This window comes from Lissotriton helveticus, chromosome 4_1 (genome assembly GCF_964261635.1).
Source record: "Lissotriton helveticus chromosome 4_1, aLisHel1.1, whole genome shotgun sequence".
Lineage (NCBI taxonomy): Eukaryota > Metazoa > Chordata > Amphibia > Caudata > Salamandridae > Lissotriton > Lissotriton helveticus.
Window position 1 is genome coordinate 296,368,979 of NC_136063.1, and position 25,281 is coordinate 296,394,259.

Consider the following 25,281-nt stretch of genomic DNA (forward strand, 5'->3'; position numbering starts at 1 on the left):
ACCTGAATGAGCTGCCCCAGGGCAGCGCAAGTTCGCAACTGCCCTGGGGGCAGAGGATTCATTCTAATATGCCACACTTTCCTTGTTTGCACAGGGTGCACCTTTTGAAAGGTGCACAGTGACGCAAACAATGAAAATATGTAGTAATCTTAATACAGCCCCATGTCCACCAATAGAAGAAAGTGCTTCTTTTGTAGTTGTGGTGTGCAGAGCAGTAGGTATTTAATTTAAACCGGACTGCTGTTGAAATAAATATGATAAACAAAGATGGTCCCTATGGGGGAGGTGTAGCCTTGGACTTTCACAGCAATAGTTTCATTAACTCCTCCGAGTTATAGCTATGCGATAGGTGCATTTATTTTACCAATGGTAATAGTACGGAATCAGTACCGAAATGTATGACACGGAAGCACCTTATTTTTCAAGACCTATAAATAAATACTAACAGGTGACGGTGCAGTGGAAGTGACCGTGAATACGTGTGCTTTATAGAGGAATATATACATGTGACTGGGACAATTTGTTGACATGAAAGGCACTCATGATGTGACTGTCGAAAACCACAATCACATTTTAAAAACTAGTCCACATATGTTCATGTCGACGTTTTGTCCCTGTGGCGCAATTTAGAATAGGGTCATCATCAGGACAAAAAGAGAACAGGAGACACCTAAAAGTAAAAGAATCCTGTATCAATTTGCGTAATTGTTATATAATCGCAAGCATGGTTATGATGAAAAAAATGAACCTTACATATCAGAGGGTTTGGGTCAGAGACCCACAACCGAAGATGTAGCAATTTTTCATGGAAAAGCCACAGAAAACTGCTTGACAGAAGCTGCAATGAAATAAGCTAAGTTCAAAAACAGGCAGCGTCCTAAACCCACATGCAGAGGGGGTGTAAGGATCCTAAGGACTTACCTGGTGATTGCGCCACCAATTTCGTGCAGAAAAGGCTGACAATGTATTGCCACTTGTGTCGGGATTAAAAGCTGTAAAAGAATGGATGCCTGTCAAGGTCTTGGCTCCAAAATGTGATAAGGATGTAAGAGCGTGAAGATCCACCTACCAAGTAAATTCGATAGTGTTGGAATCTGCGGGTTAACGAGTGTCCAGTGTTATCACCTGCAAAAAAGAAAGGAAATAGGAGGGAACACACAGTGGTCTTATCTAAAGGACTATTCCAAGTTCTGATCTACTTGCGCCATAAATGTATGTTATTTATGTCTGCGCACTCCGTTACTAAGCCACTGGAAGACACTTCTCAAATGAGATGATGAAATGAAAAATATAGTTAACTTTCATTTCCAAAAAGCACCTCCATCTAGAAAACAAAATCCCCATAAGTATGTCCATTCCAGGATAGCTATGTGGACAATGGGGCTTATTTGGATCTGAGCTCTCCATGAAGTTATTATGTTCAAGATTCTTCGCAGGAAGTGCTGGATGTAGCAGCAACAAATGGTAACAGGCACTGTTAGTAGTTAATTTGTGAGGGACCGCTGACTGCAAGTAACTTGCATGAAAAGGGGGAAGTGTAACTACTCTGTCTACTATGAAAGCTGCTCTATACTGTTCGCTGTAAGTAAGGGGGGAAAAAAGTCAGAACCCCAAATATACCTGCCTGCCCCTTGCGAGTATTTCAAAAACTGCGTTCCCTATCTAAAGAGAGACCTACTAGTTAGAACGTCCGTTACCTCGCATGATGTCAAACTCCAGTAAACACACTTCACGTTCACCTCATCTAGGTTACCTCCTGGAACATGGACGTGCTGTAATAAGTGGATAAGAATAAAAAATGTAAATGCCTTGCACGGCTGACGAGAGGGGAGAACAGACAGTTGCTGAGAAGACTTACTGAATTGCCTTTAGCTCACCAGCAGGGACAGTTTCCCTCACCGCAGCCGCAAAAAGGAGGAAGTGCGCTCCTTTTGAAGCCTGCATGTATGCCATGCTGTGCACTTTGGTGCAGACTCCTGGAATGTGAACCTGCATTAGTGCTGGCTAAGGAAAAGCCTAGTCATCTATTTTTAGATCTCGCCTAGGCAGAATATGCACTGCATGCGCTAGCTCTTCGAGACGTGCTGTATCTAGACTGCGGGATTGAAGCACCTTCCATCCTTTTTCATTAGTTCCTGCCCTTCATAAATGCCTGTTTTTGTTTTGTGAATATGCTTAAGGGTACCTCCTTTAGGAATTTTGTAAACTCCTATGAGGACGGTCTGTTACATTAAGTGATACTCTGAGTACTTTTAAAGAAAGTTTTCCCGCCTCTGCTAATGTTTTCGCAGCACTGATAAAAGTAACGCCAAGCTTGTTTTGTTTAATACCTGGGAAATTTCAAGCAATCAGCAATGCCTTCTACCACCACCACCACCACCACTACCCCAAAACCAATTTTGACCTGAAGGAATTGGAGGCATAACATAATATCCAGTTCCCTTACATTCATTTATGTGATTTGCCCACATTTACAGGTTTTTGAGACTATGCCTAGACTCTAAAGTGCCCGCCTGTTTAATGTTACAGCGCTGGTGCTTTTTAAGTAGTTCAGCCACCCGGTGTGTACACTGTCTTGGTATGGTATGTATTTTGTCGATACAAGCGCTTGTTGCTCTCATCTGTGTGTGACAGGCGTGCTTTAAATCTTGGCAGGACTGACCCAGCCTCTCATCGTTCTTAGTTTAATTGATAGGGTAATAACACATGTGAAAATACCACACGCATGCACTTTCATCACACCACACACATGCAACTCCCTGCTCCTTCATTTGTCTTAGCAAGTTAAATGTAATTAACACTTAGGGGCACAATGTGGAACCTGCTTGTGTGTTGCGGACTATTTCTTTTTTTTGTTTCTTTTTAAATCCTGCTAATTGAAAGCATAGCCTTGGCCTCTTGTATACTTTCTTTCCTGATGCTATGGGAACTCATCCTGGTGTGAAAAAACTGCTGAACAAGTGCAAGGTTGCAATCCTTGTATAATAGAGCGCAGTGTGATAATCCCATGCAGTTTGTAGCTAAGGCTACACTGCATGTCTGAGGAAAGGCAAAGAGGGAATGGCGGGTGGTTACACTCTCTGATCAGTATGAATGCAGTTTCCAAATGCGGCGGCGCTTCTAGTGTACATTTTCGACTTGACACACCATTACCGTACTCTCAGACCTAGACGATTTTAGTTGTTTTTCACAGTACTCGCTGCTCCTTCGTTTGCCTCAGCCTTTCTCCTTTCTTGCCCCCCACAGACTCAATCATTCACTACGGTTTTACACGTCTGTATTATACGTGGATGCAATCTAAAGTGCTCGAAAGCCTGATCAGGGGTAGTAAACGCTGTATAAGTGCAAGAGAATCAGCAAGAGCCCACTGTCCGTCCTCTGCAGCCAAAGTGCCAACAGCAGTCCAAGTGCAAATGCCTGCAAGCTCCCAACAGAGCGGAATACTGGACAAATGTATAGTGCCGTTTTACCATAAGAAAGCCCGGCCCAGCCTATCTCACCTCTCCTGACAAGCGTGTAAAGCAAGAATAATTTAACAGAGGGGAAATGGTTCAAGTGCTGTTTAGATGTTTTGTAGGCTATATTGAGAAATGGGATGTTCAAGCTTAAGTTCATTAGGAATTGTAGAATTGGTTGATATTCCACATTGTCGCGTGTAGGAAAGTGCCCCTTTTTGAATGGTTACCCCCTACATTTTTTGCCTGGCACCTGAAGCACTTTGAGTGTGCACTGGGTCCCTGTCAATCAGGTTCCCAGTCCCTGTGTTCTTTCCCAAAACTGTACCTTTGTTTCCACAGTTGTCACGCCTCTGGCCCACATGCAAATCCCTTTTAAAAGGTACCAGTGGTACCAAGGGCCTTGTAACCAGAGAGGGTCTCAAACGGCTGCAGCATGTATTGTGCCACCCTCCGAGACCCCTCACCAAACACATACACACTGCCATTGCAGACTGTGTTTTGGTGCAGACAAACTCTAAAAGTCGACATGGCACACATCAATGTGTGCTTTGCCCACAACCACTGCCTGTGGCTTAGGTAGGTCACCTCTCTAGCAAGCCTTATAGCACTAAGGCAGGGTGCACTGTATAACGGGCGAGGGCACAGCTGCATGAGCAGTATACCCCTACAGTGTATAAGTCCATTCTTAGACATTGTAAATGCATTCAAGCCATATTGAGTACATCCACTGAGAGTTTGACATTAGGAACTTCACTGCTCCATGATGGCTTTACTGAATGCTAAGAAGTTTGGTATCCACCTTCTCGGCACAATAAACTCATATTGGTGCCAGTGTTAGATTTATTGCAATATGCACTCAGAGGGCATCTTATAAATGCCCCCTGAAAACTACCAATTCCCTCCTGTCCAGCTTACTGGTCTGCACCAGCCTCCCATACAGACATGTTTCTGACCCCCTGAAGTGGGAGCCCTTGTACACTCGTGGGTCAGGGACAAGGGCTGCTTGGGGTGGAGGTGCTTCACACCACCCCCTAGCAGAAACCGCATTCAGAGCGGTGAGCCACAAATGCTTCCTGCCCTTTTATATGCTAGCCAAGGTCTCTCCCGCTAGTGGAGATGCCCGCCCCTCTGCCCAAGCCCAACTTTTGACCGCTATGTTTGTCGGTAATATTAGTAGTCAGGAGAGGTGTGTCCCCTCTTGCACGACCACCCATAAGGTGCACTGGACAGTGGTGATCCCCCCCCCCCTTAGAAAATCCTCCATCTTGAATGGAAGGAATTTAGCTAATCAGTTTAGGGGATGCCCCCTACACCAAGGGAGTGGACGTACTTCAGGTGTAGTCACCCTAAAAGGCAGTTAGCCCATTGGCTACCATCTGCCAGTACCTGTAACATTCTTAAATTCAGTATTTAGGAGCTCCCCTGAACCTTCGATTCCTGCGACCTTCGAAGAAAAGGACAAAGATTACTCCGTGCTGCAGAGCCGGGAGAAGACTACCGATTTGGCTCCAGCCCTACCAGTCTGTCTCCTGCTCAAAGACCCTGTGAGCACCACGGCTGTCCTTTGGCCAGCGACTTCAGTACCCGAGGAAGACTACCCATGCTTCAACAAAGACCAGATCTGCTGGAGACCGCGGCACTGACCAGAAGACCAACTACAAGGACTCCTGATCCAGCTGGAACCGCGATCCTTGCCCACTCTGCATCAGACACCCATAGCCCCAGTCTGAGGGGCTCACTTGTCCAGGGAAGTCTCCCCAGCAATCCTGCCCTCGAACCCATCGTTGGCTGACCTCTCCTAAATTCCATGAAGACGCCGCGCAACCTAATCTTGATGGTTCCCCCCCCCACCCCCCCCCCTCCTTCTCCCGACTGCAACTGGCTCCGGTAAAGAAAATCCTACCCCAAGGGGAACCTATGCATCCTCAGCCCCCTTACATTGGTGAGCCTAGCTAAGGTGCCCAAGCTTCCTCCTGCATCCCAACTTACCTGCCCAGCCGGTGGTCACCTTCATCCAGCCTCCTGGTCCGAGCCTGCAGCCTCTGTGTGACCGAGATTCACGATTGAAAACCATTGGGCGCTGTGAGAAAGTGGCTCTATATATACTGGACCAAAGTAAGGTACAGTGTGTATAGAGACCACAACCCCCAGAGGTATAACAGAGGTTAAAGCCAGGGCTGACCTTACTCTCCAAAGTGGTAGCTTGGTCGAGCAGTAAGGCGGTTCCAGAGGACAGTATAAAGCATTAGTTGTACCCACTCAGTCGGCAAAAGATTTCACACACACTCAAGGGCTGAACTCCAGGCCAATTGTTTTTATATCTAAAGATAGTTTTATTTTTAGAACCAACAGGTATCAAAATATACTTTTCTCAATATGAGTGATCTCAGACAATTACTTTGCAGTAAGGTAATAAACTTTGTAAATACAATAGTTACAGTGGTTGCAGTAGGCCACACAATTCTAAACACAGTTTAACATTGAGCTCAATGGGTTTTTTCTACATAAATGCAGTTGATTACTTTATAGATTACTTTTGTATCTCCAGGACTGGATCCTAGAGTCGGTCCTGGAGTCTAAGCTGACAACATTTCAGTAAAAACGTTTTGGTTATTGCAATGATTTTTTAAAGAATATAAAGGTATTTTAAAAGTTGAAAAAACTAGCAATGTTATCCTATGGAAGGAAATTCAAGTCACCGGTAAAGTAGGTTCTCGTTACTTTTGTAATCCAGGACTGGACTCCTAGGTTCAGTACTGGGGTCTCTACCAAAGACGAGTAAGTATTTACCGTTCAGTAGTTGGTACGATTTTTTAAGGAATATTTGTAATTTTCAAAAGTAGACAGAAGAAATTTCAGAGAAAGTCAATGGTTTCCTATGGGAGTAAATTCAGGTTATGGGTAAGTACAGTTCTAATTACTTTTGCGGTTCAGTACTGGGCTGAGAGGTACAGTACTGGCTCCTCTCCTGACTCCAGGTTAGTAATTCGAGATTCGTTACTCGGTTGTTTTTATAGGAATATTTTAGAGTTTCAAAACTTCACACTTTGAAGATTTTTCGAGTCAAACCAGTCAATGTTATCTAATGGCAGGAAAGTGAGTTATCGGTTTCCAGGTGAGTACTGGCCTGGTGAAGTTAAGGTTCTGGCCATAGACTCGTAGCTCATAGCTAGGATAGACCAAAAAAACTATCCAAACAGATTCCTCAAGGAGGCTTGGCCTACTTGAGCATCAGCCCTGGAATCAGATTCTAGGCAGTAGTGCCTCGTAAAGGTATGAACTGATTTCCAGGTGGCAGCCTTGCAAATCTGACATTGGGACGTCATGTAAGAAAGCAACTGTGGCTGCTTTCCCCTTAGTGGAATGTGCCTTAGGTGGTAAAGGTAAAGGCCTTTTCGCCAACTGGTAAGCTAAGGTAATGCAGGACACAATCGATCTCGAAATTTATCTCTTAGCGGCTGGGAAGCCTGTTCTCATGGCGCCATAATTGACAAATAATTGATGTCTTCCTAATGCTCTTGGTACTTTCCAGGTAGAACTTAAGCACCCTCTTAAGGTCTAAGGAATGAAGCGACCGCTCAGCCGGGGTCGCTGGATTAGGGAAAAAAGATGGCAGGGAAATGGACTGATTGATATGGAAATCATACACCACTTTAGGGAGGAAAGGATGCGCCCTCAAGACTACTCTGTTATGGTGGAAAACAGTGTAAGGCTCATTGGTACAGTGCTTGGATCTCGCTCACCCTGCGACAGATGTAATGGCTTCCAGAAAAGTCCGTATTGGAGGACCTCAGGAGCCATGCTGTCAAGTTCAGTGAGGGTAGGTTGGGGTGAAGAATCCTCCCTCCCATCTTGGTCAGCAGGTCCGGCCTGCAAGGTAGTCTCCTGTGTGGGAGTACCGACAGATGAAGAAGGTCCGGGTACCACCACTGCCGTGGCCAGTCTGGAGCTATCGGAATCATGGTCATGTCTGATCTGAGTAGCTTGGACACCACCTTCGGGATCAGGGGCAGAGGAGGAAAGGAGTAGGCAAATGTCCCTGACCAGTCCATCACAAGAGCATTCCCCCTTGTCCCTGGACGGTGGAATCTGGACGCGAAGGTGTGGCATTTTGTGTTTTCGTCGTCCACGAATAAATCTTTATACGGACGACCCCAACGATGGAAAAGATCTGCCACCACCTCGTCGTGTAGCACCCAGTCTGGCTGATTTTCGAAGTGCCTGCTGAATGAGTCTGCCTTGACATTTAGCTCTCCCGGAAGATGCACCGCCACCACAGAGAGGTTCCGGGCAAGTAGCCAGTGCCAGATTGCTTGTGACTCCAAGGAGAGAGGACACGACCGAGTCCCACCCTGCTTGTTCAGGTAGAGCATGGTCGTCGTATTGTCAGTTTGGACCAGGACCGAATCGGACTGTATTGTTGGTAGGAAAGCCTTTAGAGCTAGATGGACTGCCCGGAGCTCTAGCATGTTGACGTGGTAGGTCCGTTCTTTTGCTGACCACCGCCCTTGTATCTGAAGGCACCCCATGTGTGCCCCCCAGCCTTGCAGAGACGTGTCTGTCACCACTGATTGTGTTGGTAGTGGCTGGTGAAAAGGGACTCCCACTATCAGATTCCGCTGCTGAACCCACCATGAAAGGGAGGATCTCGCCACCTGGGAGAGAGAGATTTGATCCTCCCAGCGACCTGTTGACTGATCCGACTGGTCCTTTAGCATCTGCTGCAAAGGACGCATCCTTAGTCTGGCATTAGGAATGAGAAAGATGCAGGAAGCCATGGACCCTAACAGGGATGCTACCTGTCGGACTGTTGGATTCTGTACCTGGAGCAGAAGCCTGCACCTCTGCTTCATGGAAGACAGTCTCTCCTCCGAAGGATTCGCTCTTCCCACTCTTGTGTCCAGAACGGAGCCGAAGTAGCTAATAGACTGTGTGGGTTGCTGCACTGACTTTTCCATGTTGACATGCAGCCCGAGGCTGTGCAGTTGTCGCAGAAAAAACTGGAAGTCGCTTCTCACTTGCAGTGGGGATGGGCCTTTCAGCAGCCAGTCGTCCAGGTATGGATAGATGAAGATACCTTTTCTGTGAAGAAAAGCTGCCACCACTGCCATGCATTTGGTGAAGACTCGAGGAGCCGACTTCAGCCTGAAGGGCAGGACCTTGTATTGATGATGTTTGTGGCCGACCACAAATTGCAGGTACTTCCGATGACATTTTGCAATGGAGATGTGGAAGTATGCATCTTGGAGGTCCACCGAACACATCCAATCGCCTGCTTGCAGATGTGGACATATTTGGTGAAGGGCCAACATGCGAAACTTCTCCCTGGTTATGACTTTGTTTAGAAGTCGAAGGTCCAGGATTGGTCGAAACTTGCCCTCCTGATCTTTTTTTGGGGACAAGAAAATATCTGGAGTGAACTCCTTTTCCCCTTTGAGAGGGTGGAACCTCCTCTATTGCTTGTTTTTGGAGAAGAGCTATCACCTCTTTTCGAAGCAGCTTTAACTGATGAGGACGAGACTTCTTTGGTGGAATGTCCTTTGGCTGCGCACGGAAACGTAGCGCATATCCATTGCGTAGTATATTCAGCACCCAGCGATCTCCTGTGATGCTGGCCCACTCTGCTAGATGTTGAGAAGCACTTCCTCCCACTGGAGTGGGCAACGGAGGCGGAGGAAGCCAATGCTCATGACTTTCCCCCTCTCGCCGTGGTAGAGGACTGCTGCTGGTGACCACCTCTACCTCTGTTGGACTTTCCTCCACGAAACTGGGTTTTCTCCTGGTTCTTGTTCTGGGACTACTGAGGAGTTTGAACCCTCTGTTGAGGCCCTTTGCGCTGGCTGGATTTGTAGCGTCGCTTAAATTCCTTCTTCTTCTCCAACCCAACCGTCTTCACCATGTCCAACTTGGTTTTCATTCTAGTCATCTCTTCGTCCGCGTGCGTGCCGAAGAGAGAGGAACCAGAGAACGGAAGTGTAGGAAGGTGGATATCTGACTATGGTTACCCCCAACTTTTTGCCTGGTGTTTTGCTGGTTTTTGACTTAGTTGGCCTGGGATCCTGCTATTCAGGACCCCAGGCTTCCTGCTCTCTGTTAAAATGGACTCCATTTACCCTAGGTACATATCTAATTGGATACTGAGTCACCTTATCAGTCCCTGTACAGTATACCTTAGGTAACCAGGGCATAGGTGTACCCAGGGCCTACCAGGGGCTGTAGCATGTATTATGCCACCCCTGGCTGGCCATCTAAAACTGACACAACTGGCTGCATGACAGCTGGGGCAAGGTGGTATAATCACCCTTTGCTATAGATCTAGTATACCTATATCTAACCCTAAAATGGACACATGTATTCCTATCAGTCACTCCTATGGCAGGCCTTATCAATCCTGAAGGCAGAGTGCTTGGAATTATGTGAGATGGTGCTCTGGCATGAGCTGAGCCCGTCTGCAGCTTGCGGAACCAAGTTCTAATAGCTGTTTCCATGATAACGCTATACCATATACTCTTAAGTGCATTATCAACCTCGCGGTTAAATTCTAACTCTGGTATAACATTATCAAAACATGTCGAGTAAGGTGTCATACGAATTGGAATACTACCCCCTCGCCAATTCTGGCGATGGGGTAGCATTCCACCCTTCTAGAGGGACACAACATGTATGTAACTGTGAGCCCCGGTTAAAGTTAACTCGAGCCTCAGCATCACAAAATGGATGCTGTCACCACAGACACAAGTCTGACCTCCTGCTGCTGGGAGTCCTTCCAGCGAGGGAGGCTTGGACAAAGGCTTTCCTGCCTTGGGAGGTGCTAGCACCACCCCAGACAGGATTTTGTGTATTGGGTAGGATAGGCCTGAAAGGAATGAGACATGCCTGGGGCACACAAGGTGTCCTGTGCATACACCGGTTCAAACCAGTTGCTGGGGCATCCCTGCCCCAGCTCTGGCGGGAAACCGGACAAAGGATAGGGGGTGTAGCCACCCCCCTCCCTGGTCCCACCCAGGGGAGGGACCTAGTCAGTAGTGCAGCCCCCTTTACCAGGATAAAGGTAGGAGCTGGTCCCATTCCAAATTAGATTATCCTGAACAATTCTACAAGAAGAAACTCTGGACTTCGACGTTCTGCTCCACAGAAGACAGAAGAATCTCCCTTGTGGGCAAGGAGTGTCCACCCTGCAACTGCAGGCACCATCAAGCGTCCAGCGGCTTCACTTTGTCGTCTTCCCTCGAGGATCCAGACTTCAGAGCCCGACGAGACCCGGATTTCCAGACCTCTCCGACCTCAACTCACATCTGCAGCAAAGCTGAGACCCGTGGGTGCGACGAGACACGTGGGACCGGCCATCTTGAACGAACCTGCACTTCGCTTCCAGCACGACCCCTGAGGTAAACTCTACCAAGTGATTGGGGATTAAGAAGCCCCAGCCCCGAGCAGCCCCTGCACCGAAGATCAGCCCTCCAGCATCCACGAGATCTGCGTGGGGCCCTTCTGCTTGTTTGCTGCTCGACGCGTTGTCTGGTCACTTGCCGGCTGGCTAGTGGCCTCCTAGACGACGAACCTTTGAATCTTCACTGCTGGTCTGGTTGCTCCAGACTGGCCCTTGCTCCCTTCCAAAAGAGGGGCACCCCGGACTCTCCTAGTCCGCACCAGACGTCTTTTCCCTTCACCGTGTGGGTTGCCTTTGCCAAGGCCTGTTGAGTCCAATCCCGGATCCGACACCGCCGACAGCGAGAGCCTGCGTGGGACAGCTCGTGCCTCCATCCTGGTCGTCGAAGACACCTCCTGGTCCACGTGGCTGCAGAGTCAAGCGTCCACTCTTCACCTGATCGCGACGACAGCACCTGGTTCCTTCCTGGTTTCACACCGGTCACTGGCTAGTGACTTTGAACACTGTCCCCTCTGCTTTCAGGTCCTCTTCTTCACCGATCCACCCTTGGATCGCACCGGACATGTTCCTCCTGGTCACCTTCCAGGCTCCATAGACTTCAACGCGAGAACCCGACACACTTTGACACCTATGCACCCGCAGCCCGTGGGTGAGGTAACGAGAGCATTTCGGTGCTCAAGGGTAGTCTAACTGTCCTAGTGTCCAGTTCCACAGTCGTTTTAGTCCTAACTAGTCAGGATTGTCCGTACTCACCTTTAACTTGAACTGTACTGTCCATAGACGTTGTTACGCATCTCGCGTGTGAGTTCACACTCTGTACACGCGTCCCGTGGGCCTCCTATTACTTACCGAAGGTGAAGATAGCGTAGTCCTAGCGAACCTCCAGCCTCTGGACAGCTCCATTCTTTTAATCGACTTTCACATTCCACTTACTTAGTATATGGTTTGTCGTGCCTCTAGGGCACCATTGTAATTTTGTGCAACTTGTCGTATTTTTCGTGAGAGATTGTCATGTGCTTAGCCCTCTGACCTCATAAAGAGTTCAGAGGTGTTGTTATTAATAAATATATTGTTTATTTTCATAACCAAGGGGTTATATTGTGGTAAAACAGCTGGCTTCACATGCCAAAAGAGGTTAGCCTAAGACTGCTTTGTCCATGCTACCATTAGGATAGCTGGTCTAGAAGGTTGACTTACAACCAATCACCATAAGGGTTGTTTGGACTGATACAAGGTGATCACTAGAACTAGTGAGCATCATATATCGGGCCAACTTCTCACAGGAAGGTTTAAGATGCGTTGCTGAGCATCGGGTTTAAGGCCTGTCAAGCGTAACCAAGAAGACCTTCTGGCGCATATTCCATGCGCATTGGAATGCGTAGACAGCACTGCGCCGTCCGCCGGCGTGCTAATCATCTGGTTCGCCACCAGACAGCCCTCTGTCAGTGTCTCTTCAAAGTCTTTCTGGTTTTCTTTTGGCAGTTTAGACTTGAAGCGCTCCATGAAATCCCATAAGGCTCTATCATATCTGCCTAAAAGTGCGGCCGCACTGGAGACCTTCAGTGTAGAAGCGGCAGAATTGCAGACCTTGCGACCCCACGAGTCCTGGGGCATGCTGTCTTTATCTGGAGAAACTGAAGAGGTAGCAGTGACCGCATGTGTCTTACGTGCTGCTGCTATGATCACCGAGTCTGCAGGGGGATCAGACTTAAAGACCGGGTCAGAGGCAGCTGGCTTGTATTTCTTTTGGATGCGAGCCGGCACCGAATTAATGGTCACTGGAGACAGGAGTACGTCCATGACCGGTTCCACAATGCCTGGAACCAACTGGCGCAATGGACGAGACGCAGACTTCTGGTGAAGCGTCTCAAAAATCACTGTCGTGGTGACCTGGGGAACAGACATCGCAATGTTGAGTTTCTGAGCCCCCCTCTGCAGGACATCATGGTATGTATTAATGTCATTGATCGGGGAGACCCTAGAGATAGGGCTCTCCGAAAGCGTGGGGGAATAATCCCTCTTTGAAGATTGGTCAGAGGAGGTAGAAGAAGTAGACGGTGTTCTCCTACTTCTGCGATGAGCACTGTGCCTCCTATCCCTTGATCTACTTGGGTGGTTCTTCCTTCTGGGGGAACGGGACCTAGCAGGCCTCCTCACAGGTGATCTCTCAGCTTGGACTCTGTGCCTGGGAGGGCTGTGTCTATCCGCTTCTTCAACCAGTCTTTGAAGCGGAGACCTGTGCATAGGACTGGCATACTCTTGCATCCGTCTCGTAGCCCCTGTATCCCGCCTGTGATCTAATGGCAGATTCCATCTCTGGGACAACCGCACCTCAGTAGAAGGAGCTCCGTCCGTCGTAAAGGTGACTTGTGGACAGTTTCCCTGTGAGAAGTTGGCCTCATATATGATGCTCACTAGTTCTAGTGATCACCTTGTATCAGTCCAAACAACCCTTATGGTGATTGGTTGTAAGTCAACCTTATAGACCAGCTATCCTAATGGTAGCATGGACAGAGCAGTCTTAGGCTAAACTCTTTTGGCATGTGAAGCCAACTGTTTTACCACATATAACCCCTTGAATACCAGATGAAAGGACACCACACAGGTTATGAAAATAAACAATATATTTATTACTAACAAACACCTCTGAACTCTTTGAGATCAGAGGGCTAAGCACATAACAATCTCTTTAAGAAAAATCCAATAAGTCGCACAAATTACAATGGTGCCCTAGGGGCATGACAAACCATATACTAAGTAAATGGTATAAGGAAATCGATAGAGGAAATGAAGATGCCCAGAGGCTGTAGGATCGCTGGGACTACACCACCCTAACCTTAGGTAAGTAGCAGGAGGCCCACGGGACGCGTGTGCAGAGTGTGAACTCACACGTGAGATGCGGAACAAAGTCAATGGGCAGAACAAATTACGAAAAGGTAAGTAACAGACAATTCCGACTAGTTAGGACTAAAACGACTGGATATCTGGACACTAGGAGAGTCAATCTACCTATGAGCACCGAAATGCTCTCGTTACCTCACCCACGGGCTGCGGGTGCATAGGTGTGAAAGTGTCAGGTTTCTGTGTTGAAGTCAATGGAGCCGTGAAGAAAGATGCTGTAGGCGACCAGGAGGAAGATGTCTGGTGCGATCCAAGGGTGGATCGAGGAAGAGGAGGACCTGAAAGCAGAGGGGACAGTGTTCAAAGTCACTAGCCAGTGACCGGTGTGGAACCAGGAAGGAACCAGGTGCTGTCGTCGCGATCAGGTGAAGAGTGGATGCTTGTCTCTGCAGCCACGTGGACCAGGAGGTGTCTTCGACGACCAGGATGGAAGCACGAGATGTCCCACGCAGGCTCTCGCTGTCGGCGGTGTCGGATCCGGATTTGGAGTCAACAGGCCTTTGCAAAGGCAACCCACGCGGTGAGTGAAAACTGCGTCTGGTGCGGACCAGGAGGGTCCGGGGTGCTCCTCTTTTGGAAGGGAGCAAGGGCCAGTCTGGAGCAACCAGACCAGCAGTGAAGATTTCAAGGTTCGTCGTCTAGGAGGCCACTAGCCAGCCGGCAAATGACCAGACAACGCGTCGAGCAGCAATCAAGCAAAAGGTCCCCACGCAGATCTCGTGGATGCTGGAGGGCTGGTCTTTGGTGCAGGAGCTGCTCGGGGCTGGGGCTTCTCAATCCCCAAAGCACTTACTCGAGGATGCCTCTGAAGTCGTGCTGGAAGCGAGGTGCAGTTTCTTCAAGATGGCCGGTCCCACGTGTCTCGTCGCACCCACGGGTCTCAGCTGTGCTGCAGATGTGGGTAGAGGTCGGAGAGGTCTGGGAATCTGGGTCTCGTCGGGCTATGAGGTCTGGTTCCGGCAGGAGGACGACCAAGTGAACCGCTAGGACGCTTGATGGTGCCTGCAGTTGCAGGGTGGACACTCCTTGCCCACGAGGGAGATTCTTCAGTCTTTTGGGGAGCAGAACGTCGAAGTCCAGAGTTTCTTCTTTGTAGAGTTGTTAAGGATAATCTAACTTGGAATGGGACCAGCTCCTACCTTTATCCTGCTAAAGGGAGCTGTACTGTGACTAGGTCCCTCCCATGGGTGGGACCAGGAAGGGGGGTGGTTACACCCCCCTATCCTTTGTCCAGTTTCGTGCCAGAGCTGGGGCTGGAGTGCCCCAGCAACTGGTTTGAACCGGGGTATGCACAGGGACACCTTGTGTGCCCCAGGCATGTCTCATTCCTTTCAGCCCTGCCTACCTCAATACACAAAATCCTGTCTGGGGTGGTGCTAGCACCACCAAAGGCAGGAAACCCTTTGTCCAGGCCTCCCTCGCTGGAAGGACTCCCAGTAGCAGGAGGTCAGACTTGTCTGTGGTGGTAGCATCCATTTTGTGATGCTGAGGCTCTGTTTAAGTTTAACCGGGGTTCACAGTAACATACATGTCGTGTCCCTCTAAAAGGGTGGAATGCTACCCCCGTCGCCAGAACTGGCGAGGGGGTAGTATTCCAATTTGTATCACACATTACTCGACATGTTTTGATAATGCTATACCAAAGTTGGCAATAACCGCGAGGATTATAATGCACTTAAGAGTATATGGTATAGCATTATCATGGAACAGCTATAAGGACTTGTTCCGCAAGCTGCAGACAGGCTCAGCTCATGCTAGAGCACCATCTCACATAAGTCCAAGCACTCTGCCTTCAGGATTGATAAGGCCTGCCATAGGAGTGACTGATAGGAGTATATGTGTCCATTTTGGGGTTAGATGTAGGTATACTATATCTACAGCAAACTGTGATTACACCACCTTGCCCCAGCTGTCTTACCAGCCAGTTGTGTCTGTTTAGATGGCCAGCCAGGGGTGGCATAATACATGCTGCAGCCCCTGGTAGGCCTTCGGTACACCTATGCCCTGGGTACCTAAGGTACTCTGTACAGGGGCTGATAAGGTGACCCAATACCAATTGGTAAATGCACCTAAAGTACATGTGTGTCAATTTAGAGCGAGAACAGCTAGGCTGTGGGTCTGATTAGCAGGCCCACAGCCAGGGAAAGTTTTAAACCAGTGAAGCAAAAAGCAAAAATCTGGGGTGACCATAGGATTGCAGACCCTACTTTCCTACAGTCCCCAGCTTCTGGAAAGGCTGACTTTGAAGCAGCTCACCTGGACGAACGCGAGGATGAGTGGCGGGATGCTGACTCCGTCACTAGAATCACCGAGCCTTCTCTGGATCTCTCTGAAGCGGGCCTCGACGTCGGTCGGAGGTCCCTCAATGTCGATTTTTCCTTACTTGATTCTTATCTCCTCGACGTCGAGCGCTCTGACATCGAAAACCTCAACGGCGAACGATGCCGGTGAGGCTGATGAAGATCGGTGATCCCTCGACGTTGAACGACATTGTGCAGCAGATGACTGAGCGTTTCTCTCTCTCGATGCTGAACGTCGCTGGGACGACGGCGGAGCAGCCAATCTCGACGTCGAGGGTCTACGCGACGACGGCGGAAGGGTATTGGGCACCCTCGATGCCGACGAGACGACTGAGATCTCATCCTCGGCGTCGATCGATGTCTGATTGTAGACGGCGGAGGACTCTGGGATCTCGATGTAGAGTGTCTTGACGGCGGAGGGGTATTGGGCACCCTCGACAACGACATGACGACGACATATCTCATCCGACGCCTGGTTGTCGACGGCAGAGGACTCTGGGCTCGACGTCGATCGCTGTATCTGCGACGACGGAGGTGAGCCTGCCCTCAACGCCGAACGTGTCGACGGCGGAGGGTCTCTGCTCCTCAACGCCGATCGTCGCCTGGTTGACGACGGCAGAGGTGTGATGCTCTTCGACGCAGATCGTCGCCGGGTTGACGACTGCGAAGGGTCTTGAATTCGACGTCGACGTACTTGAATCTCTTCTTCTCTACGCCGAGCCTGCTGTCGAAGGTCGTTGTTTAGATAAATGACCCACTGGTAGTTCTTTTCTCCGCGCCGAGCCAGACGCTGAAGTTGAAGGGTGTGAAGTCTTGTCCTTAGAACGTGTCCTAGACCTCTTGGAGCCCTTCTTTACCGGAGACCTTCCTCTGGATGACCTGTGAGCTAGACCATAGATGCAAATTCTCTCCCTGTCCTTCAGAATTCTTCCTGACAGGGTTTTGCAGTGAGGACCGGTCCTTCGATCATGTTCTTCAGACAGACAAAGTATACAGACTTCATGGTTGTCTGCCTTGGCCTTCTTGTTACCACAAGAAGGGCAGGCATGAAAAAGAGAAGGCATTGTAAGATAGAAAATGCCAAAAAAACTGTCAATAAAAGACATATTCTTACTTGACAAGATGTAATACGTCGGAGTAAGACCAACAAGTTGTGAAAAAGAAGTGCATTTCTGACAGAAATCAGAAATGAGTGGAGCTATGTTACCAGGATCCTTCCTGAAGGAGCCAGAAAGAACTGACCTAACTGTCACCCCTGAGGCATGATGGGAAGCTGGGGGTCAGGAGTGCCTTAAAGGCACGGTACAAAAGACTCGTGTCTGAGAATACCCCTTTTGTACCACATTTGCTCGCCATAAGTTGGCAGGGTATGCTCAGACGTGAGTCCCTTGCTCACTTTGCTACTTGATTCAAGCAAGCCGGGCTGAAGACGGCTGAAATGCCAGAAACCGGTCCTCGGAAGCTTGTTTCCAGGGAAGGCATGGCTTGGCAGTTCGGGCTGGACTGTTCCCATGAGGCACAGGGTCAGAATGATTTGCATATAGCCATGTCTGAACTGGGGTGGCATAGTGGGCTAAAGAACGGTGATGGATTAAACCCAGATCTGTTGACTGGGTGTGAGTGTTTGATTGGTTCAGATGCTCTGTCCATCACCACCCCCTTTTGTACCACTTAAAGGCACGGTGTCAGTTTATTGCTATGCAGCTACATGTTAGCTTTTTAGTCTTTTTAGACTGTATTTGCAATGCAGCCTGGGAGCTTTCCATGTTTTCAGGGTTTTTATGAGAATTTCTACTGCTTTCTAAGCATTAAATCAGTTTCTAAACAAACCTTGTTGTTGTTTCTCATGTTTCTAATGCATGTTATTCATATATGGTGGAAATTCTTTACAGCATATTTCAGCTCTGGTGTTTATTGGGCTGCAATTGCATATATATATATCTATCTCTCTATCACCCTCACTCTATCTCTATCTCTATCACCCTCACTCTATCTCTATCTCTATCACCCTCACTCTATCTCTATCTCTATCACCCTCACTCTATCTCTCTCTATCACCCTCACTCTATCTCTCTCTATCACCCTCACTCTATCTCTCTCTATCACCCTCACTCTATCTCTCTCTATCACCCTCACTCTATCTCTCTCTATCACCCTCACTCTATCTCTATCACCCTCACTCTATCTCTCTCTATCACCCTCACTCTATCACCCTCACTCTATCTCTATCACCCTCACTCTATCTCTATCACCCTCACTCTATCTATCTCTATCACCCTCACTCTATCTATCTCTATCACCCTCACTCTATCTCTATCACCCTCACTCTATCTCTATCACCCTCACTCTATCTCTATCACCCTCACTCTATCACTATCACCCTCACTCTATCTATCTCTATCACCCTCACTCTATCTCTCTCTATCACCCTCACTCTATCTCTCTCTATCACCCTCACTCTATCTCTCTCTATCACCCTCACTCTATCTCTATCACCCTCACTCTATCTCTATCACCCTCACTCTATCTCTATCACCCTCACTCTATCTCTATCACCCTCACTCTATCTCTATCACCCTCACTCTATCTCTCTCTATCACCCTCACTCTATCTCTCTCTATCACCCTCACTCTATCTCTATCACCCTCACTCTATCTCTCTCTATCACCCTCACTCTATCACCCTCACTCTATCTCTATCACCCTCACTCTATCTATCTCTATCACCCTCACTCTATCTATCTCTATCACCCTCACTCTATCTATCTCTATCACCCTCACTCTATCTATCTCTATCACCCTCACTCTATCTCTATCACCCTCACTCTATCTCTATCACCCTCACTCTATCTCTATCACCCTCACTCTATCACTATCACCCTCACTCTATCTATCTCTATCACCCTCACTCTATCTCTCTCTATCACCCTCACTCTATCTCTCTCTATCACCCTCACTCTATCTCTCTCTATCACCCTCACTCTATCTCTATCACCCTCACTCTATCTCTATCACCCTCACTCTATCTCTATCACCCTCACTCTATCTCTATCACCCTCACTCTATCTCTATCACCCTCACTCTATCTCTATCACCCTCACTCTATCTCTCTCTATCACCCTCACTCTATCTCTATCACCCTCACTCTATCTATCTCTATCACCCTCACTCTATCTATCTCTATCACCCTCACTCTATCTATCTCTATCACCCTCACTCTATCTATCTCTATCACCCTCACTCTATCTCTATCACCCTCACTCTATCTCTATCACCCTCACTCTATCTCTATCACCCTCACTCTATCTATCTCTATCACCCTCACTCTATCTCTCTCTATCACCCTCACTCTATCTCTCTCTATCACCCTCACTCTATCTCTATCACCCTCACTCTATCTATCTCTATCACCCTCACTCTATCTATCTCTATCACCCTCACTCTATCTCTATCACCCTCACTCTATCTCTATCACCCTCACTCTATCTCTATCACCCTCACTCTATCTCTATCACCCTCACTCTATCTCTATCACCCTCACTCTATCTCTATCACCCTCACTCTATCTCTATCACCCTCACTCTATCTCTATCACCCTCACTCTATCTCTATCACCCTCACTCTATCTCTATCACCCTCACTCTATCTATCTCTATCACCCTCACTCTATCTCTATCACCCTCACTCTATCTATCTCTATCACCCTCACTCTATCTATCTCTATCACCCTCACTCTATCTCTCTCTATCACCCTCACTCTATCTCTCTCTATCACCCTCACTCTATCTCTATCACCCTCACTCTATCTCTATCACCCTCACTCTATCTCTATCACCCTCACTCTATCTCTATCACCCTCACTCTATCTCTATCACCCTCACTCTATCTCTATCACCCTCACTCTATCTCTATCACCCTCACTCTATCTATCTCTATCACCCTCACTCTATCTATCTCTATCACCCTCACTCTATCTATCTCTATCACCCTCACTCTATCTATCTCTATCACCCTCACTCTATCTATCTCTATCACCCTCACTCTATCTATCTCTATCACCCTCACTCTATCTATCTCTATCACCCTCACTCTATCTCTCTCTATCACCCTCACTCTATCTCTCTCTATCACCCTCACTCTATCTCTCTCTATCACCCTCACTCTATCTCTCTCTATCACCCTCACTCTATCTCTCTCTATCACCCTCACTCTATCTCTATCACCCTCACTCTATCTCTCTCTATCACCCTCACTCTATCTCTCTCTATCACCCTCACTCTATCTCTCTCTATCACCCTCACTCTATCTCTCTCTATCACCCTCACTCTATCTCTCTCTATCACCCTCACTCTATCTCTCTCTATCACCCTCACTCTATCTCTATCACCCTCACTCTATCTCTATCACCCTCACTCTATCTCTATCACCCTCACTCTATCTCTATCACCCTCACTCTATCTCTATCACCCTCACTCTATCTCTATCACCCTCACTCTATCTATCTCTATCACCCTCACTCTATCTCTATCACCCTCACTCTATCACTATCACCCTCACTCTATCTATCTCTATCACCCTCACTCTATCTCTCTCTATCACCCTCACTCTATCTCTAACTCTAACTCTATCACCCTCACTCTATCTCTATCACCCTCACTCTATCTCTAACTCTAACTCTATCACCCTCACTCTATCTCTATCACCCTCACTCTATCTCTATCACCCTCACTCTATCTCTATCACCCTCACTCTATCTCTATCTCTATCACCCTCACTCTATCTATCTATCCATCTATCTATCTATCGTGTTTCCGGGGTCCCGCGCATGGGCGGGAATATTCTAATGCTTATGACTTTGATGAGGATACACCTGGAAGAGAACTAGGATTACAGGTAAGTAACTAATCCTTACACCCTCAGCGGCACAGAGGCGCCGGGTGCAGAGAGTAGGCTCAATGCAATCCAATGGAGGGTAGGGGGCCTTCGGTTGGTGGCTGCAAGCAAGCAGGCCACGTGGCTGTGGAAGGTGAGCTCCTGATCACTTACTCTGGGCAAGTGGGGAGGTAGAGTAGGGAAGTAGTTGCACTCCAGCGGCACTCGGGTGGCAGGGTGCTTTTGAGCCGTCGGGCGCTCGATGTTAGCGAGTGGGAAAGTTAAAAGTGAACAAAGGCTACAGGCTCGGGGACGGCGATTCTTCAGGTGCAACCACCACTTCGAGAGGTAAGTTGGGTTCTTGGAGAAGAGGTAGGTACCCCAAAAAAAGGCACGGGGGACCATGGGGCGCCGGGTGCAGGGGTGTCTTTTGGTGTCGGGAAAAGCTTACCCTCAGCTGGTCGCGGTTGGAGGGGTCCCTGGTTCTGAGGCTACATGTGTCATCTGGGTCGTCGAGGAGGGTCTTTGGCACTGGACTTAGGGTCCCAGTCACGGGGGGGACTTCCTCGTGGCCTTGGATCACTCTAGCAAGGGCTGGGCTTGGCGGGTGCAGAGTGGGCTGGATTCGCTGTTCCTGGCTGGCACCAGGGGTATTGCTGTTGGAGCAGACCCTCTGCTCAGGGGAAACCCAGTCTGGTAGAGAGGGTCAAGGCAGGCAGGTCCTCCGGGTTGTCCAAGGTTGCTGTCCGTAGGCATCGCCGGGATTAAGCAGGAGCAGATTCCAGGATCGACAGGCCGGTAGGGCCCGGGTGTCGTCCTGTTAGCAGCTGCACGGCGGGTCTTCTTCCTCTTGATCTTCTTTCTTCTTTTCTTATCGGGATCTGAGGAAGGAAGGTTCAGGATGCCCCTAAATACTGAATTTAGGGATGTTACAGGTAGGGCAAAGGCAGGGACCAACAGGTCCCTGTCCTAGGGTGGGTACTCGCCCCTAGCCTGCTCCTCTCATGTGAGAGGGGGGCAGGAGCTTAACTGTGATTGTGCAGGGCTCCCCATCCTCAATGTGGCTGGAGCCCGGGGTCCTACTTCACCTCACCTCTCCCACCTGACGTAGGTTTTCCCACCAGTCTTCCTGCCAAAGTGGGGGTCAGAACTGGTGGTGGCCAGTTGCTGAGTAGAGCAAGTGGTCTGGAGAAGCTCACAAGGGCGGCAGGCCTTTGAAGCTTCCCCCTGCCCATCCTGGGGGAAGAGACCTAGCACCTTGCCCAAGATGTGCATTGTTGCAGGCCCAGGAGAGCAGAGTGCTCTCCACCCAGGGGTCCAGAAACATGTCTGCGGTGTGGCCGCCTAGGCAGACTCTCAGTCCAGACATGGATTGTAGGTTAGGATTTCAGGGGGCATCTCTAAAATGCCCTCTGGTGCATTTTACATTAAATCCCACAGTGGCATCAGTGTGGATTTAATGTGCTGAGAACTTTGATAACAAACTTATCTGAAAGAAACAGGTTAGTGTTAGATTCCTTACCTTAGAATATCCCCAGGCGTCAGACTGGATCCGGAAAGTTTTCGTCAGCAGTACCACTGCGCGTCGCTAGGTGTCGTCTGCGGCTCCGCGTCCGTTGTCTGTCGTGATCGCCGGGATGATTTCGTCGCAGTACTTGACGCCGCCCTCACGCACTGACGTCAGTTCTTCTTTTTTCCGCCCCAGCAAGCGCATATCTGGGAAGAGCAGTACGCCAGTCAATTTTTGACTAACATTTTGATCACTTTCTCGAGTCAACCCCCGACGACGCTAGGAATGCCTGGTTTTGAACCTTGCGAGGACTGTCACCGCTTGATGTCTGTGACAGACTGTAGGAAGGTTGACCCCTGACTATGGTTGCCCCCAACTTTTTGCCTGGTGTTTTGCTGGTTTTCTGACTTAGTTGACCTGGGGCCCTGCTATTCAGGACCCCAGGCCTACTGCTCTCTCTGTAAAATGGATTCCATGTACCTTAGGTACATATCTAAATTGGATACTGAGTCACCTTACCAGTCCCTGTACAGTGTACCTTAGGTACCCAGGGCATAGGTGTACCCAGGGCCTACCAGGGGCTGCAGCATGTATTATGCCACCCCTGGCTGGCCATCCAAATCTGACACAACTGGCTGCTTGACAGCTGGGGCAAGGTGGTGTAATCACCCTTTGCTTTAGATATAGTATACCTATATCTAACCCTAAAATGGACACACAGATCTCCTATCAGTCACTCCTATGGCAGGCCTTAACAATCCTGAAGGCAGAGTGCTTGGAATCGTGTGAGATGGTGCTCTGGCATGAGCTGAGCCTGTCTGCGGCTTTCGGGATCTATCCCTTAGCCGTTTCCATGATATCGCATACCATATACTCTTAAGTGCATTATAATCCTCGCGGTTATGTGCCAACTCTGGTATCGCTTTATCAAAACATGTCGAGTAAGGTGTCATACGAATTGGAATACTAACCCCTCGCCAATTCTGGCGACGGGGTTAGCATTCCACCCTTCTAGAGGGACACGACATGCCTGTAACCTATAACCCGGTTAAAAGTCAGACAGAGCCTTAGCATCCACAAAATGGATGCTGCCACCGAGACACAAGTCTGCCCTCCTGCTGCTGGGAGTCCTCCCAGAGCAGGAGATAAGGACAAAGGGTTTCCTGCCAGGGGCGGTGCCAGCACCGTCCCAGACAGGGTTTTGTGTATTGTAGGTAGGCAGGGCTTTAGAGGAAGGTGACTGCACGTGGCACCCCGGTGCTCACTGTGCATAGGCTGGCTGGAACCAGTTCCAGGGTCACTCCAGACCCTGTGCTGGGGAAAAGCCCGCCAAGGAAGTGGGTGTAACCACCCCCCTCCTGGTCCCACCCATAGGGCAGGACCTAGTCGCGTGCCAGCCCCTTTTTACAGGATAAAGGTAGAGACTGGCCCCCTTCCAAATCAGATCATCTTTGAATCCTGAAACTACTTTCTGCGAAAGGAACTCAAGACTTCTTCCTAAGATTTCTCCCTTGTGACTAAGGAGTAGTCACCCTGCATCCGCAGGCACCATCTAAGAACACTGCGGTCTGCTGTAAGTCCTTCCTCCGGAATCCGACTGCCCAGCTCGACGAGAACCGACTTCCCTGGCACCTCTGACCTCTACCCACCTCTACAGCCCAGCTGAGAACCGTGGGTGCGACGAGACCTCAAGGGACCGGCCATCTGCAAGACTGCACGACTTCTTTCCAGCAAGCCCGCCGAGTAATCTACTGGTGAGTGCTTTGGGGTCCGAGAAGCCCCGACTCTGAGCAGCTCCAGCTCCGAAGTGCAGCCCCCCAGCATCTCCACGATCTGCGTGGGGCCCTTCTGCTTTCCGCTGCTCACCGCGTTGTTTGGCTACTCGCCCGTTGGCTTGTGGCCTTCCTGACGACGCCCGACGACATTTCTGCTGCTGGTCTGGTTGCTCCAGACTGGCCCTTGCTCCCTTCCCGAAGAGGAGCACCCTGGACCCTCCTGGTCCACTCAAGACGCCATTTTGAGTCCACCGCGTGGGCTTGAATTAGCCAAGGCTTGTTGCCCAATCCTGGGTAACTTCGACGCCAACGACTTCATCCTTCGTGGGACAGCTCGCACCTCCATCCTGGTCGCCGACAACGCCTCCTGGTCCGAGAGACTGCAGAGCCCAGCAGCGCCCACTCACCTGACTGCGGTGACTTCGCCCGGTGCCATCCTGGTGCCCACTTAATCACTGGCTAGTGATTCAAGAACTTGGTCCCCTCTGCTTTCAGGTTTTCTTCTTCCTTGATCCAGGCTTGGATCCATCGAACTTTTCTTCACTGGTCGCCTGCCAGCAACTTCCTTCTTCCAGGCTCCTGGTCCGGCAACGAGATCCCCGACGTCTTTTCAGACCTATGCAGCTGCAGCCCCTGGGCTAGGTAACTTCGGCACTCCGGTGTCCCAGCATAGCCTCACTATCCAAGGGTCAGGATCCACTGTCGTTTTCTCCCTACCAGGTCGGGTTCGCCCGTGAACACTAACTTTGTGAATTCTAGCTTCCATAGACTTTGTCCCGCATCCCGCGTGAGAGTGCACACTCTGCACCCGAGTCCCCTGGGTCTCCTAGTAGTAATCTAACGATTCCCTAGTCCAGTCCTAGCGATTCCAAAGCCTATTAGAACTGTTACTTACCTGCTAGTAATTCGCATTCCACTTTTAGCGTATATGGTTTTTCGTGCCCCTCGGGCATTTGTGTAATGTGCTAACTTAAAAGTATTTTCGTAAGAGTTTTGTTGTGTGCTTAGCACCCTGTCCTCATAAAGAGTACAGGGTTGTTGTGATTCTAATAAATACATTGTTTATTTTCATAACA

The 25,281-nt window shown here is 49.2% G+C and overlaps 1 protein-coding gene across 2 annotated transcripts in view; it reads left to right on the forward strand.

The window, feature by feature from the left end:
- The window catches only part of ATAD2 (ATPase family AAA domain containing 2), a 558,187-nt gene that overhangs the window by 264,163 nt on the left and 268,743 nt on the right, over window positions 1-25,281 (forward strand). The window lies entirely within an intron of this gene.